This window comes from Manis javanica, chromosome 4 (genome assembly GCF_040802235.1).
Source record: "Manis javanica isolate MJ-LG chromosome 4, MJ_LKY, whole genome shotgun sequence".
Classification (NCBI taxonomy): Eukaryota; Metazoa; Chordata; class Mammalia; order Pholidota; family Manidae; genus Manis; species Manis javanica.
Window position 1 is genome coordinate 59,771,333 of NC_133159.1, and position 15,215 is coordinate 59,786,547.

General features: G+C 37.4%; 1 long non-coding RNA gene across 1 annotated transcript in view; it reads left to right on the plus strand.

Moving 5' to 3' along the window:
- The window catches only part of LOC108390851 (uncharacterized), a 136,987-nt gene that overhangs the window by 55,976 nt on the left and 65,796 nt on the right, over nt 1–15,215 (plus strand). The window contains exons 5-6 of the long non-coding RNA XR_012130209.1: nt 11,138–11,208; nt 12,154–12,246. This is a non-coding gene — a long non-coding RNA (uncharacterized lncRNA). The remainder of the gene's footprint in view (nt 1–11,137; nt 11,209–12,153; nt 12,247–15,215) is intronic.

Below are 15,215 nucleotides of genomic sequence, written 5' to 3' on the forward strand. Positions count from 1 at the left end.
CATTCAATTCTCCTTCAGAAGAAGGTGACCAGAAACAGTGTCCTTCCCAAACACTGGCAGGTTTTTTTGTGTCCTGACAGGGCTACTATGATATAACATATTGTACTGGGAATCTGCATCCTAGCAAAGACAATCATTCTTAAACTGTCTTGGAATAAGAATGCTGGCCCAACAGTGTTGCGTCTAGAGAGTGACCAACTGATATAATTAGACCACATCGGAATTTGACTATGAAGCAAAGAAAGAAAGAGTGAATCATAGTAGGAGACAATAGAAGGAAACAGTAGCCATAGAAGCAGCATAATCTTATAATAGAAGTCATATTAATTATATGTTGTATATGTATTAAAACATTCACTGTCTGACAAAAAAAGGACATAGAAATACACATTTAATACTTTTCACAATTTATTTGCATTTATCTCAAGTCGTCACTAAACTTGCTTTGTAAGAGGAATGGCTGTTTTCTTCTGATTATTAGTTTTATAATACATGCAGAGGAGTGTGACTAGTAAGAGCTTCTGTTTCAACTTCTTGTGCTAGAGGTAGAATATGAATACTTTATTAGTTGTCAACAGATTAGCTTGTAGACATGTGCCTGTGTTTCCTGTTTAAAACATTATGTCTTCCAGAAATATATTTGCTAGCTAGAGACAGTTTGACATGTGCACATCTCTTGCTGCCTGCAGTAATAAGCAACACCAAATGTAGACAGGTAAAATGTGACATCACAAGAGCAGAATATAAGAATGAGCATTCTAAAGCAAATATCACATTCTTATCTCTCATTTCTAGAAACAAATCTTGTCAACAAGAAGCTCAATTATTTTGCTTAAACTGGAAAATGCAAAATGAATAAATACTTTAAAACTAGTCTTATTTGGGGAAACAATATTGCCTATAACTGAAAAACTGAAGGTATGTGTCAGATTTGACAGTATATTTTCCAATATACCTTTTCAAATGTAAAATCTAATCATGTTCACCCTTTCCCTTGCCATTTAATCCCTCACCTTGATATATACTGCTTCCCAAATGCTATAATGAAAACCAGAGTTCATAGCAAAACTAAAGCCTCTCTGAGCTCCCTTACCTCTCATTAGTTGAACCCAGCTTTGTCAAATTTTATTCCTCCAGCCCTCTCCTGTAGCTCAAGTGAAATTCAGACATCTATTGATATAAAAAGTATAAAGGAAATAGCAGGGTAATTTCTTCCCAAAGGAAATACAGTGCAGTTTAATAATATATTGAGAACATCTGGCCAGGTCAGTCTGTTATTTATCCTCTTGGCTAGGCTATTTTACTTAGAAGTCAGCAGAAAGAAAACAATAGCATTCTCTAGAAGAATAATTCACATACCATTTACTAGTTTTCATGTTTAAAAAAAAATGAGTAAAATTCTTTTGCATTTTTCCCATTTGTTTTGCATTTTTTTGAAATTCACCTTACATAGATTAGAAATCAAATGGAGAATATTTTGAACTATGCTGCAGTCAGTTTCCATACTGAATAATAGAATATAATTTTTTTTTTTTTTTTTTGAGAGGGCACCTCTCATATTTATTGATCAAATGGTTGTTAACAACAATAAAATTCTGTATAGGGGACTCAATGCACAATCATTAATCAAGTCCAACTCTCAACAGTCTCCAATCTTCTGAAGCATAACAAATAAGTTCTTACATAGGGAACAATGCAAGGGTACTCATATCACAGAAACTGTTTCTGTTTTGACCACGAATCGTGAACTATAAACAGTTGAGTCAGATATGATTATTCATATGATTTTTATACTTTATATATGAATTCCCACAGTTCTGTAACTTCTTAAACCAATAAAACACAGTGAAAGAGATGTACTGGGAAGGGCCCAAACTGAATGTGGGGTCCCTTCTAAAAATTTTTTAAGAATTTCAAGTCTTCCTCCCAGATTAGATTACCCTGGTCTAATTATAAGAAAATCTTCAGACAAATCAGGTACAAAATACCTGACCAGTACTCCTTAAAACTGTCAAGGTCATCAAAAACAAGGAAAGCCTGAGAAATTGCCACAGCCAAGAGAAGCCTAAGAAAACATGACAACTAAATGTCATGTGGGACCCTGGATGGAACTCTAGAACATAAAAGGTATATTTAGGCAAAACTGAGGAAATCTGAAAGAAGTATGGACTTTTTTGTTAAAATAATGTAACGATATATGTTCATTAATTGTGACAAATATACTAATGTAAGATGTTAATAATAGAGGATACTGGATGTGGGGCATATAGTTACTCTTTGTATTATCTTTGCAATGATTCTATAAATTGAAAACTGTTCTAATAAAATTAAAAGTTTATTTTAAAAAAAGAATTTCAGGATGGAATAGAGGTTTGGGGGTGGAGGATGGGTAAAGTAGGTGAAGTGGAAAATATTCGTAAGAATGGTATCTTGATCTGGGTGATGGTTACATGAGTGTATACACATGTCGAAATTCAACAAGCTGTATACTAAAATTTGTGTATTTTATTGTATGTACTGCAATAAAAAAAAGAATTTCAAGATGGCAAAAACAGGGAATCAAACTAAGCACAGGGCCCTGTGTGACATGCCTGAGAAGCTGGTCCTGCTGCCAGTTTCAGGGTCTAGCAATTCTTTTTTTTTTTTTTTAAGATCCTACATTTATTTATTTATTTATTTTTTTTTTGAGAGGGCATCTCTCATATTTATTGATCAAATGGTTGTTAACAACAATAAAATTCAGTATAGGGGGGTCAATGCTCAATGTACAATCATTAATCCATCTCAAGCCTAATTCTCGTCAGTCTCCAATCTTCTGAAGCATAACGAACAAGTTCTTACATGGTGAACGAATTCTTACAGAGTGAATAAATTCTTACATGGTGAACAGTACAAGGGCATTCATCACAGAAACTTTCGGTTTTGATCATGCAATATGACCTATAAACCATCAGGTCAAATATGAATATTCATTTGATTTTTGTACTTGATTTATATGTTGATCCCACATTTCTCCTATTATTATTATTATTTTTATTTTTAATAAAATGCTGAAGTGGTAGGTAGATGCAAGATAAAGGTAGAAAACATAGTTTAGTGCTGTAAGAAGGCAAATATAGATGATCAGATGATCAGGTGTGTGCCTATGGACTAAGTATTAATCCAGGCTAGACAAGGGCAGCAAGACATCCACGGATGCAGAAGATTTCTCTCAAAGCAGGGGGGGTGAGGTTCTGAGCCTCACCTCTGTTGATCCCCAAATTCTCACCTGATGGCCCCCCTGTGACTGTGCCTGTCTTAGGTTGTTCCTCCCTTGAGGAATCTTACCCGTCTCTGGCTAACCAGTCATCTTCCGGGGCCATACAGGGAAATGTAAAGTTGGTAAGTGAGAGAGAAGCCATATTGTTTGCAAAGGTTAGCTTTTTACTTCTTTGCAGATTTATGCCCTGTGGCTTCTATGCCCAGCACTTGTCTCGAGGTATCTTTACCACCTGGAGGAATTATGATACTCGGTAAATTCGATATGAGGCACGAATTCTATTTAAGGTTTGTAATTAGGAAGGAAGAAGAAAAGCTATAGATGTAGCATATGAAGGAAACTTGGGAGGATTGATTATTTCTTTGACATATCTTCTTGTATAGTACCTTAAGTATGTATAGGTTTTAAACTACTAACTAATTTGCACACACATATTAACATAATAGGAATACGGTGACATAAACAAAGCAAATCTATAATTACCAGCCATCTCCAGTGAAGCCAAGAAAACCATTTAGGCACCCTAGGCATTTGTGAAAATTTATCTATGATATGATGGATATTTTCCAACTGTACTTGAACCATCAGACAAATTAAAGCAGCCCATTTCTGGGATCTGTTCACATCCCATATGTTCTTTTAACCATAGATAGTCTATAGTCATGAGATTTTGGGGTGCTACAACTTGCACCCCTCCCAACTCCTGGTTGAGTTCCAACAGTACAGATCCAGTCAAATTCGTTGTCTCACTGTATGCACATGCCAGCCTAGACATCTCCCTCCTCCTTCTTATGGCAAGTCCAGGAGACGGTGGGCTGGATGCAGCCACAACCGCAGCATCGTCCGGATCCCTGTGGAGGCTTTTTGATGATCATCCCCCGGCACGAGTCCTCCAGAGAGTGCTGATGCCGGAAGCTCCTCCTCATATCGTATCTTAGTTCATTTTCTGGGTATCCAAGCTAGGCCTTGATCTTCTGCGTAGAAACAAACAGACCCTTTGCCCACACTTTGACATGCCCTCTATACCACTGTGCAGAACTCATTGGAGGTCAGCACACAGTAACTGCTTTTTTTTTTTTTTTTTTTTTTTTAATTAAGAGAAAGGAATATTATCAGAAAAGAGTACCTCCATAGCTGATCATCTGACACCCTTTAAGTGATCAACATTAAGGATATTTAAAGCATGCGTTGATCTTTGATTTACCAATAGTTTTATCCTGTTAAGGAGTAATCCCCCTTTTCTTTCTTTCTTTCTTTTTTTTTTTTAAATTTTTAATCTACACTTACCTGAAGAATACTATGTTTACTATGCTCTCCCCTATATCAGGTCCCCCCTAACAACCACATTACGGTTACTGTCCATCAGCTTAGCAAAATGTGGTAGAGTCACTACTTGTCCTCTCTGTGTTGTGCAGCCCACCCTCCCCTTTCTCCCTCCCCCCCATGCATGCTAATCTTAAAACCCCCCTTCTTCTTCCCCCCCCTTATCCCTCCCTGCCCACCCATCCTCCCCAGTTCCTTTCCCTTTGGTACCTGTTAGTCCATTTTTGGGTTCTGTAATTCTGCTGCTGTTTTGTTCCTTCAGTTTTTCCTTTGTTCCTATACTCCTCAGATGAGTGAAATCATTTGGTATTTCTCTTTCTCCGCTTGGCTTATTTCACTGAGCATAATACTCTCCAGCTCCATCCATGTTGCTGCAAATGGTTGGATTTTTCCACTTCTTATGGCTGAGTAGTATTCCATTGTGTATATGTACCACATCTTCTTTATCCATTCATCTACAGATGGACATTTAGGTTGCTTCCAATTCTTGGCTATTGTAAATAGTGCTGCGATAAACATAGGAGTGCATCTGTCTTTCTCAAACTTGATTGCTGCGTTCTTAGGGTAAATTCCTAGGAGTGGAATTCCTGGGTCAAATGGTAGGTCTGTTTTGAGCATTTTGATGCACCTCCATACTGCTTTCCACAATGGTTGAACTAATTTACATTCCCACCAGCAGTGTAGGAGGGTTCCCCTTTCTCCACAGCCTCGCCAACATTTGTTGTTGTTTGTCTTTTGGATGGCAGCTATCCTTACTGGTGTGAGGTGATACCTCATTGTAGTTTTAATTTGCATTTCTCTGATAATTAGCGATGTGGAGCATCTTTTCATGTGTCTCTTGGCCATCTGTATTTCTTTTTTGGAGAACTGTCTGTTCAGTTCCTCTGCCCATTTTTTAATTGGGTTATTTGTTTTTTGTTTGTTGAGGCGTGTGAGCTCTTTATATATTCTGGACGTCAAGCCTTTATCAGATCTGTCATTTTCAAATATATTCTCCCATACTGTAGGGTTCCTTTTTGTTCTATTGATGGTGTCTTTCGCTGTACAGAAGCTTTTCAGCTTAATGTAGTCCCACTTGCTCATTTTTGCTGTTGTTTTCCTTGCCCGGGGAGATATGTTCAAGAAGAGATCACTCATGTTTATGTCTAAGAGGTTTTTGCCTATGTTTTTTTCCAAGAGTTTAATGGTTTCGTGACTTACATTCAGGTCTTTGATCCATTTTGAGTTTACCTTTGTATATGGGGTTAGACAATGGTCCAGTTTCATAGAATATAATTTTTAATAATTGAACTTCTCCAAAAATATAGCAGGCTGCCTAGTGAGTCAGCAAAAACACTGCCAAAAAAAAATTTAAAGCACTTGTCACCTATACTTTAGAAAGAAGAACTTGGTCTTTGGAAATATCTAACTTGGTCTTTGGAAATACCTGTCCTCTCATAGAACATTTTCTTTTGGAATCTATCATCATATTCCTAATATATGGATATATTTTGTAATTTCTCTACCAACAGGTATAGAGAGTTGTTTACATGTTCATTCTTTTTGTTTTCATTGAAGAACCTTGTTTAAACCAGACTAAATACTAATATTACCATAATATTAGTGTATGCCATTTATCATACAATGTGTTGTATACTTAGCATTGATTATTTCATTGAATATTTACAAAAGCCTGGTGAAGCAAGTACTGCTTTTTCCTATTTTCATTGAGGAAAATAAGCATTAGGAATTTTAAATGGGTGCATGGATGAATACATTATAAATTAATTAGTTATAAACATATGGATACTAATAAATTAATTAGTAAACATATGGATAAGTGAATGTTTAAATGGGAGGTTGGACTCAATAATATATGAAATATATTTTGTGTATGAATATAAAAGCTTTATATTAAAGTTTAATGAAATGATTATATATATTATCATCACTATCTCTTTAATTTCTCTTTGTAGCATCCTTTGCATTGCTTCTCACAGGTGTCATACATCAATAATTTCATCTTTGTTGGCATAAAAATAAAGGAGAGTTCAGAGTTCAGAGATAAGTTATGTAGAACTTAATACAACATCTACTTATTCACATTTACCAACAGTTTTGGCTTAACTTCCAATTAAATTCTTTCCAGTATACATTTAATGAGTCTCTGCAAGATACTGAATAATGCAATGAAACATTCTTATTACTTAAAGATGTAGGTTGTAGACTCACTGAAATGGTCTCTCTTGGAATTATATGTGACACCAAATAGCCCTGCTGGTTTTATTTTGGTGGGGGGGGCAGATTACTTGTTTAGCATTATTAAATAGCAAGAAAATAATTCTCTACTTAAGACCATATGATACCCCTGGATATAATGGAAAAAAAATGGAAAATGGAATGAAAATTGTAATGTTGATCTACCCCTAAAGAGGCTTTAGATATTTTGAAATTTTTCTTGTGTTATTACGTATGTCATATAGTTTTATACTTGGAGGATGTTATTTTTTTAATCATAAGGGTATGGATAACATAAGGAGAAGGATATGATTTTTTTAAGTTGTATTTTTCATCTTCAAGAGTTTTTAACTTCTTTTTTCCTATCTCAGAAGGAACCAGAAGATTATTTGAAGAAAAATAGAATATTTAGAAGCATCAGTTATAATTCATTGAAAGCACTAGGGAGGAGACTGAAATTTGTCACAGAATGGACTTTTAATTAAGTAAATACCTTAATATATTATCAATAAGATCAATAAATGGTGGTTCTGATAATCTGTCAAGACTGTTACAATCTAAAATTGAGCTACAAATTGAGACCTCTGCCATCTTATAACATTTGTTTTCACTTCCAATGGTATTTTGGACTACCATAGCTTTACACTATGAATTAACATTTCTTTCCCTTATTTACTCTGTGAGCTTGGTTTTATTCCTTAAACTCACTGAGTCTCTGATTTTTCATCTCTAAAATTGGAAAATATTTTGTACTTAATGAAGCTAACGTAAAAATCATATAATAATGTAAATGATTAGCACAGTGCTATATATGTAGCTGATATCATAAATAATGTTTTTACTTTTATTTTTTCATAATTCAAATCTTCAGCCACTTTCTAATCCAACCCTCCATGATTGTTTTTCTGGACCAATCTACAATTATGATAATGTTGTCTGATCACTTTTATATTTTAAAATCTGTATTACATACACTTAATTATTATTCTCAATTTATCATGAATGGTTTTTAACTCTTTAATGGAAACTGAACCTTCCACCTACCAATATGGAGTGGTCTTCCTCTTTCTTTGGTCTCTTCTTCCATTCCATGTGAGAGGGCCAATTTTCAAGCCAATGATTGGTCAGGAGGGGACTAGGTGTCAGCCAGGAGACCAAAGAAATGGACCTTGGGAAAGAGTTGTCTGAGAGGCAAATCCCAAGGTGGTCATTGACCTTTATGTGTGTCTTGAGGGGTGGCCTGTGTGTGAGATACTTATGGACCACAGTGTGAGTACTGGAATTCCCCAAAAATGCCAGCTGATGTAATACACTTGTTTGAGGAACTGTGCATAGTGCATGGCAGCAGAGAAAGGAAATGTGTGGCCACCACAGTGCACTAGCCTCTACCACAAGCACTTCACATAGCCCCACTAAAGGCTGGAGCTCAATTTAGAAAGTTGGAAGAAGAGTTAAAGATAGAAAAGGACATGCAGTTGCCCACTATGCTAGCTTTGGGGCTGGCTGACAAGGGGCAGGATAATACATTGGAGATCTTAGCATGCTGTTTTGCTAAGCTAAGAGGTCACAAGAAAAGCCTAATTGGGATACTAAGAGGTGGGCTCCCTGGGAAAATGAGAACAAACAGAATGTCGTGATGACTGACAGTGAAACCAACAAAATGTGCTGTGCTGTCTCACGCCTAGTACAAAGAAAAGCAGAGGCACAACAACAATAATCTTGGCTGGTGGGCCAGCCCCTAATACAAGAAGTGTTCATGAGGAGAGAATATATTTCCACTTAGCTGATTGATATATCTTCCAATTTCCAGAAAAAAGCCAGAGACAGTCTCCAGGCATGGTTAGTATAACTATGAGATATGGGGTGCTGGCATTTCTCTGAACTGGGAGGAGGCAGAGAAAATGAGCAACATTACCACATACCCAGCCCTCTGGTTGCACCTACATGGTGCTGGGGTCAAGGAGGGGTGGGGTTCAAGGTACTCACTACCTTATAGCCTAGATTATTCTAGCTTGAAGGGAGGATTGGCCCAATGAGTGCTATTTCCCTTGTCTCATGGAACCCTCAAATCTATAGAGGTACAACAAATTCTTAGGGAATTGTAAATGAAGCAGGCAATCTGTGCCTCTGTCTTTGAAGATCCTGATCAAGTCACATTGACCATAAGAATGAAAAATGAGATTGTCCTGGCTACTGCCAGCACCTGGTATGATATTCATACTGAGCCCAGTAGCCGGACAAGACGTTTATGATGTTGGGCAATGCATTGAAGATACAGGGGAAACTGACAAATCTCAGGGATAAGCACAGGCTTCAGGAAAGGTCTGAGGCAGAGGAACTCAAAATCCAAAAGGCTAACCCAATCGTCTATAGAGTCCCATAAAAGTAACCTGGAAGCAAAGGTGGTTTGACCTCATTGCTGCTAGGACCCCACCTGAACAAATAAATCAGCAGCCCAACACTGTGTTAGTGGGCCTATGGAAAGCCTTAAAACCTGAAAAACAGTTTAGACCTACCCCACCTGCTCCTATCATCCCTGATATCCTGCCTACTCCAGCAGAGTCTTCCCACCTGGCACAGTGCTTCTGTCTCTCACACCACCAGGTAAATAAGGGCATATTTGGGACTAGGGATCAGAGCAGCAAGCCATCTTTGTGAAGGAAAAAATACTAGTGAAGCAGATTAAAGCTCTGAGCATCTCCCAAGCAGGGCTACCACTTGACTTAGATGTATCTGTGACTCCAGATGGTATGTGATGGGCCCTGTAGCAGTGACAACAGAAGGAGGGAGTATCTGGAAGTTTTTGATCATAGCTCTGGAAGAGGACAGAAACCTACTATGTCCTGTAAGGCAGTAACTCCTAGGATCTCCCAGGAGTGTACATAGCATGCATCCAGGTAGAGTCTCTTAAGAAGGAAAAGAATATCATGGTAAGAGCTTCCCTTCCTATGAAGAGGTGGCTTGAGAGTATGTTTCATTGTACCACCTCTGCTATGGCTCAGACTCCCAAAATGACAAAGTGGCATGCCTATTCTCAGCAAAGGAGGGCCCTGTCCACCACAATACTATCTCTAGAAATGTGGGTACTGCCAGGCCCTGGAGAATATATAGATCCCCCAAATGCCCCTGCCCCTATTCCTGTGGTATCCCCTTGTAGCCTGTAGAGAGGAAATGAGGGAAATCACGGCTGATGTCTGGTGTACAGATGAGTCTAGTTGGGGCACCCTGCCCACAAGGACTACAGTCACTATTCAGCCAAACACTGACACCATCTGGATGGAAATAGCAAACCACAGCAGCCAGTGGGCTGAACTCATAGAGGTTTGGCTGGTGATTACTCCTGAGCCCTGGTCATTAACCTTTGCACTGACAGTTCGGCGGTTTTAAAGAGATTAACACTATGCCTAGGACAATGGGAAGCTGAGGGATGGATGATCATTTATAAGCCCTTGTGTCATTAGGCTATGGGAAAAGCATTTGGGTTCACCTGAAAGAGCCTGAGGCTGTCCTCACTGTTCTCCATGTCTTGACTCATAAGGAGTAGACCCCCTGATGATCAGGAAGCTGATGCCCCAGTTTGGGTACAAACTCTACAACTGACATTTTGGTACATAAGGCATGGAAAGAGCAGCCATCATAATGCCTAGGGTGGGGGGTGGGGGCTGGTGTATTGTCAAGATTGCCAAATTGCCCTTGAAATACCACGACCTGGTTAATGTAGTAACAATGTGTCCTCTGTGTTCTAAACAATGCCTCAGGCAACTGCTGAAGGAATTTGGGCCATCCTCTGGAGTTCCCAACTAGCAAGGGACTGGCAAATTGATTATCTCAGCACCCCTTCTTTTTAATGAGTGTTGGAAATACGGCTTGGTCTATGTGGACACTGCTATTTGGCTTAACCCAAGCTTTCCCATCCCTGCGCAAACCAGGCTTGACACCATTAGGTGTTACAGAAGCTGAGTACTATGTATGGATACCCTAGCTGAACAGTTGTTGGGGGTCACATTTCAAAGGTTATATGTGCAAGACTAGACAAAAGAACATGATATTGAATGGAGATTCCATCTCCTCTGTAACCTGTAGTCAGCAGAGTTGGTAGAAAGGAAAAACAGACTATTAAAGCAGCAGATTAAATTACTAACAGGTAAAATCACCTTGGCTGAGTGGACTTAAACACTATCCTAGGATTTAATACATTTGAGTGATCAACCAGTAGGGCTGTTTTCCCATATACCAGACTGGGGACCCCTGTGGAGACACTCAATGCCATAGTATGAAAGTTGCAGGAAACAGCCATTGCCCTGACTCTGACCATGGATCAATGTGCATATGTTGCAGAAAGCACCAAGTCCCATCATAGCTGTGAAAGGAGTTGTCTGCTGGAATTTGCAAGATGTCTACCGTCATAGGTGAGTTACCTCACACTCCTGGGGCAGGGGAGCTAGGATCTCATCCTGCACCAAACCTGATCAGATGAAATGCACTGTACCTGGAATGGAACATGCACCACTGAAAGGGGAGATAATGGGATCTGGCATATCCCACCCCAATCCCACCCTCATGCGTAACAGTGCTGCCTTCCCCAGACGATATGCATGGTATGCACAACCAGAGCACCCTATCTCTGGTCAAGGCCAGTGATGGTGTTCTGTTTTCACTGGTACGATCATTTGGCCATCATCTTTGTTTCCTCCAGTGGGCTGGAGGACGTTACAGTGAGCATAAAAGCCCTTACTAAATTCACTCAACAAGCCTGAAATGGTAGCTGACAAAGCTTGTCTTTACTGAACTCTGAAATGAGACTCTGAAATGAACTCTGAAATGAGGACAGTTGTCTTCCAAAATAGGTTGGCCTTGGACATTATCATTGCCTCACAAGGAGTCACCTGTGTCATTGTCCAAATAGAATATTATGTGTCATACCTGATAAGGCTGCTGATGTATCTCTCACCTTTAAGTAAATCACAGGAGGACACAAATAAACATCCTGAATGATCCAACATCTAGCCTAGAAGACTTAATAAATTAGCAGTTCAGATCATGGGACTCTTGGGAAAAATAGTTACTTATTTTGAGAATAATTATCTTAATATGTATTTCCTTTTACATGTGTCTATATCGTTGCTGTGGTCTCTGCCTCCAATTCAGCTTCCATATAGCTTCCAAACAAGCTACGTCCCTCCTAATGAAATCCCTTGCTGATCACTCAAGGCACACTGTAAAGAGAGGGGTGTGTAAGATTGTACGAGCCAGTACCAAGGGGGTGGACTTTGAAGGAGGTCTTCAAGAGGATGTGACTATTGGTTGACCCACAAGCTGGACCTGGCTGTATAAACGATTGTTTCTTTGAACAGACCATCTAGGGAGAGCAAGGAAGTGTAGCTGTGGCTGTGCCAGCCAGATTTCAGAAGAAAGGGAAGTCTGAGGACCTGAAGGGCATGAAATGAGTAAGTACAGTACCCATTATTGGTCCAACCAATGTAGCTTCTGGCTTCTTCACAAATGTGTTGTCTACTTCAATCTCCTAACCACTCCTACTCCACTCTCTAAAGTAAAAGATATGATAATACACTTAATATTATATTGGATTGTCACCTTAGATAATTTTATATAGCAAAGTACTCACATACATGAATTGTCTCGTTCTAATAGCAGAAATTATTTCTCATGTTTTATGCCTGTGGCATGAAAGTGGATTTCAACATGTAGAATATTAGAAAAGTTTGAGAATATTTCCTAAAACCATAAAAAAATAAAACCATATGGTAAATAGAAGATCCATTTATCTGAGCGTTTTTTCTTTTCTTTTCTTTTTTTTTTTTATCTGAGTGTTTTTAAAGAACCATAATCAGAGGCATGACAGCAACATTTTCCTAGGAGATAATAACTATTCTATTCTTATGTGGTTGATTACAGAGTTCAATTGATAAAACATGAACATCTATTTAATTAGATAATATGGCATTAAGTTTGATTATTATATTATATTTTGATAATGATAATTCTAATATCTCTAATTAGTGATAACTATTGGTTACAAGCAGGACATAAAATGGTTCTAGAGGAATTTTAACTATATCTTATATGGCCATTCAATTTAGTGACTAAGCAGTTCTTGGCATGGAGTACTTACACAGTTAGAAAACCGAAAGCTTTATTTTATTCTGTGTTCTGCAGTGGTGTCTATAGTGGTTACTTATTCATTTATTATTTATGAATATTAGTGAGGAACAATCTGTTTTTCCCAATAAGTCAGTGCTTACTTCTGAGATGCCATCTAGTCCCTCGGATATAAAGGTGGTGTGTAGCTTTTCTTACTTGAGGTTTAGTGGACACTAAATGGAATCATAGAGATAAATGACTTCTCTACCCCTTAGAGAATTATTGGGAGGAACAAAGTTTTGATGATAACAATTATGACATAAAATAAATACATGCTAAAAGATAAAAAACAGAACTGGTACACAAGTTAACTGACAATAATTATTCTCTATCTCTATCCAAATATCTGAATATTCTCATGTTCTGGCTCATGAAGTCAGTCACAGATGTAATCCAGCTGAAATATTTAGCATACTTGCCTTATTTTATGCATTTACTTGTGACATTTTGAGAAATATTAAAAAAGCCTTTCTTATTTTAATGGAAAAAATAATAAAGTCCCTAAACTGAAAAAATAAGAAAAAACTACAAATAGCCTCTAAGCAGATAGAATATGTTGAACTTTTTCCAGTATTTATTTGAGTGGTAAATAGACAAAAAGATTCAGTCAAAAATGGACAAAAAAAAAAAATCCTCCTATTTTCTAAATAGGAAGAGTTTTTAATGGTGGGGTGTGGGGAAATGAAAATTCCTAAATAGTAATTATGATAGTTTAAATTGTTTTAGCCTTGTTAGAGGGAAATTCATATTACATCTTTAAAAATCTTTGAATTGTCTCACTTTTGATTCTAATAGAAATTAATCACAAATAATAGAGTTTTAACTTCTAGGATGTTCATTTTCTTTTTAAAAAATATTAGCAAAAATTTAGAGACCACCTGAATCTCAAGTAACAATAAAAAAATCCTAATTATGTCTATTTTATATATTAAAATACTGTCATATTATTAAAATGATCATGTAATAAAATATTTAATTTAATGAAAATATATTTATGGTATAATTTTAGCAAAAAAGAGAGAATTAAATTTTAAATATGTCATCCTTGATTTAAAAGTTACACACAGAAATGAAATGCCAGTGTCAATTTTTAAAATACATGTTTTTAGTTTTACTAAATTGAGAGTATGTTAGTTAGTCTCCAAAAATGGCCTGCCAATGAGGCACAGTGCCCAGTATCCATGTCCATGTTCATGTGCAGTTTCTTACACTTGAATCTGGGTTTGTCTTGTGATTTGCTTTTGACCAATATTGTTTTGGAAGTGATGATATGTGACTTCAGAGTCAAATTCATATGAAGTTTTCTACCTGAGTCTTGTGTTCAGGAATTTTCTTCTTGAGATGCTCATCTTTGGAACCCCATTGCTTAATTATGAGAAGCTCAAACCACATGGAATGGACAAGTGTAGGTGTTCTAGTTGATGGCCCTAGTTTACCTTTGGGCCAAAAGCCAGAATCAGTTGTCTACCATGTGAGTGAACTGTGAATGCTCAGTCCAGTTGAGTCTTCAAACAATTGTAGCCCCAGCTGACATCTGGTTAAAATACATGAGAGACCCCAGGCAAGAACTACCCACCTAAGACCATTAAACCCTTAAAACTGTAAGAGATATTAATACGTTTTGTTTTAAACCACTCAGATTTGGGGTGGTTTCTTAGTAACCAGAACAGGAAACTTCTTGACCTAAAATACTTAATAAGCCTTTGTTGCTTAATGGGGTCTGTCTTCTAAATGACTCTTAAAATAAACTGCCACTGCTTCTCCCTTAAAAAGCATTAGTTCTATTCAGATCCACATTGATAAGTACTTTCTATATGTATGGAATGTTTTGTTTTGTTTTTTATGTTCCCTTACCCTCACACAGGGCATCCATATCAAGTATTCTGTAGGACTTAGAAATGTTCAGGAATACTTAAAGATATTTTGTGAAGGAGGGGAGAACAAGCTTTTTGCTCTCCTCCTGTTTTTGAGCACGCATTGGGTTGTCTTTGTGAGCACTCTGCCAGAGAAGCTTTTCTTTCTCTCTTCTATTTCCCAGACACCATCTTATCTAATTTTACAGAAGTCAAAATCAATTTTACAATTATGCATCTAAAATGTAGTCTTTGTCTCTCAGTTTTACACCTTCTAATTTTTTTTCTGCCTCAGTGTGTGTTGGGGAAACAAAATGACCCTCAGAGTGAAAGTAAGAGAGGTGAGGAGAAAAAAAGTACACAGATTATAATCAGATTAATATTTGAGATACAGTTCTCCC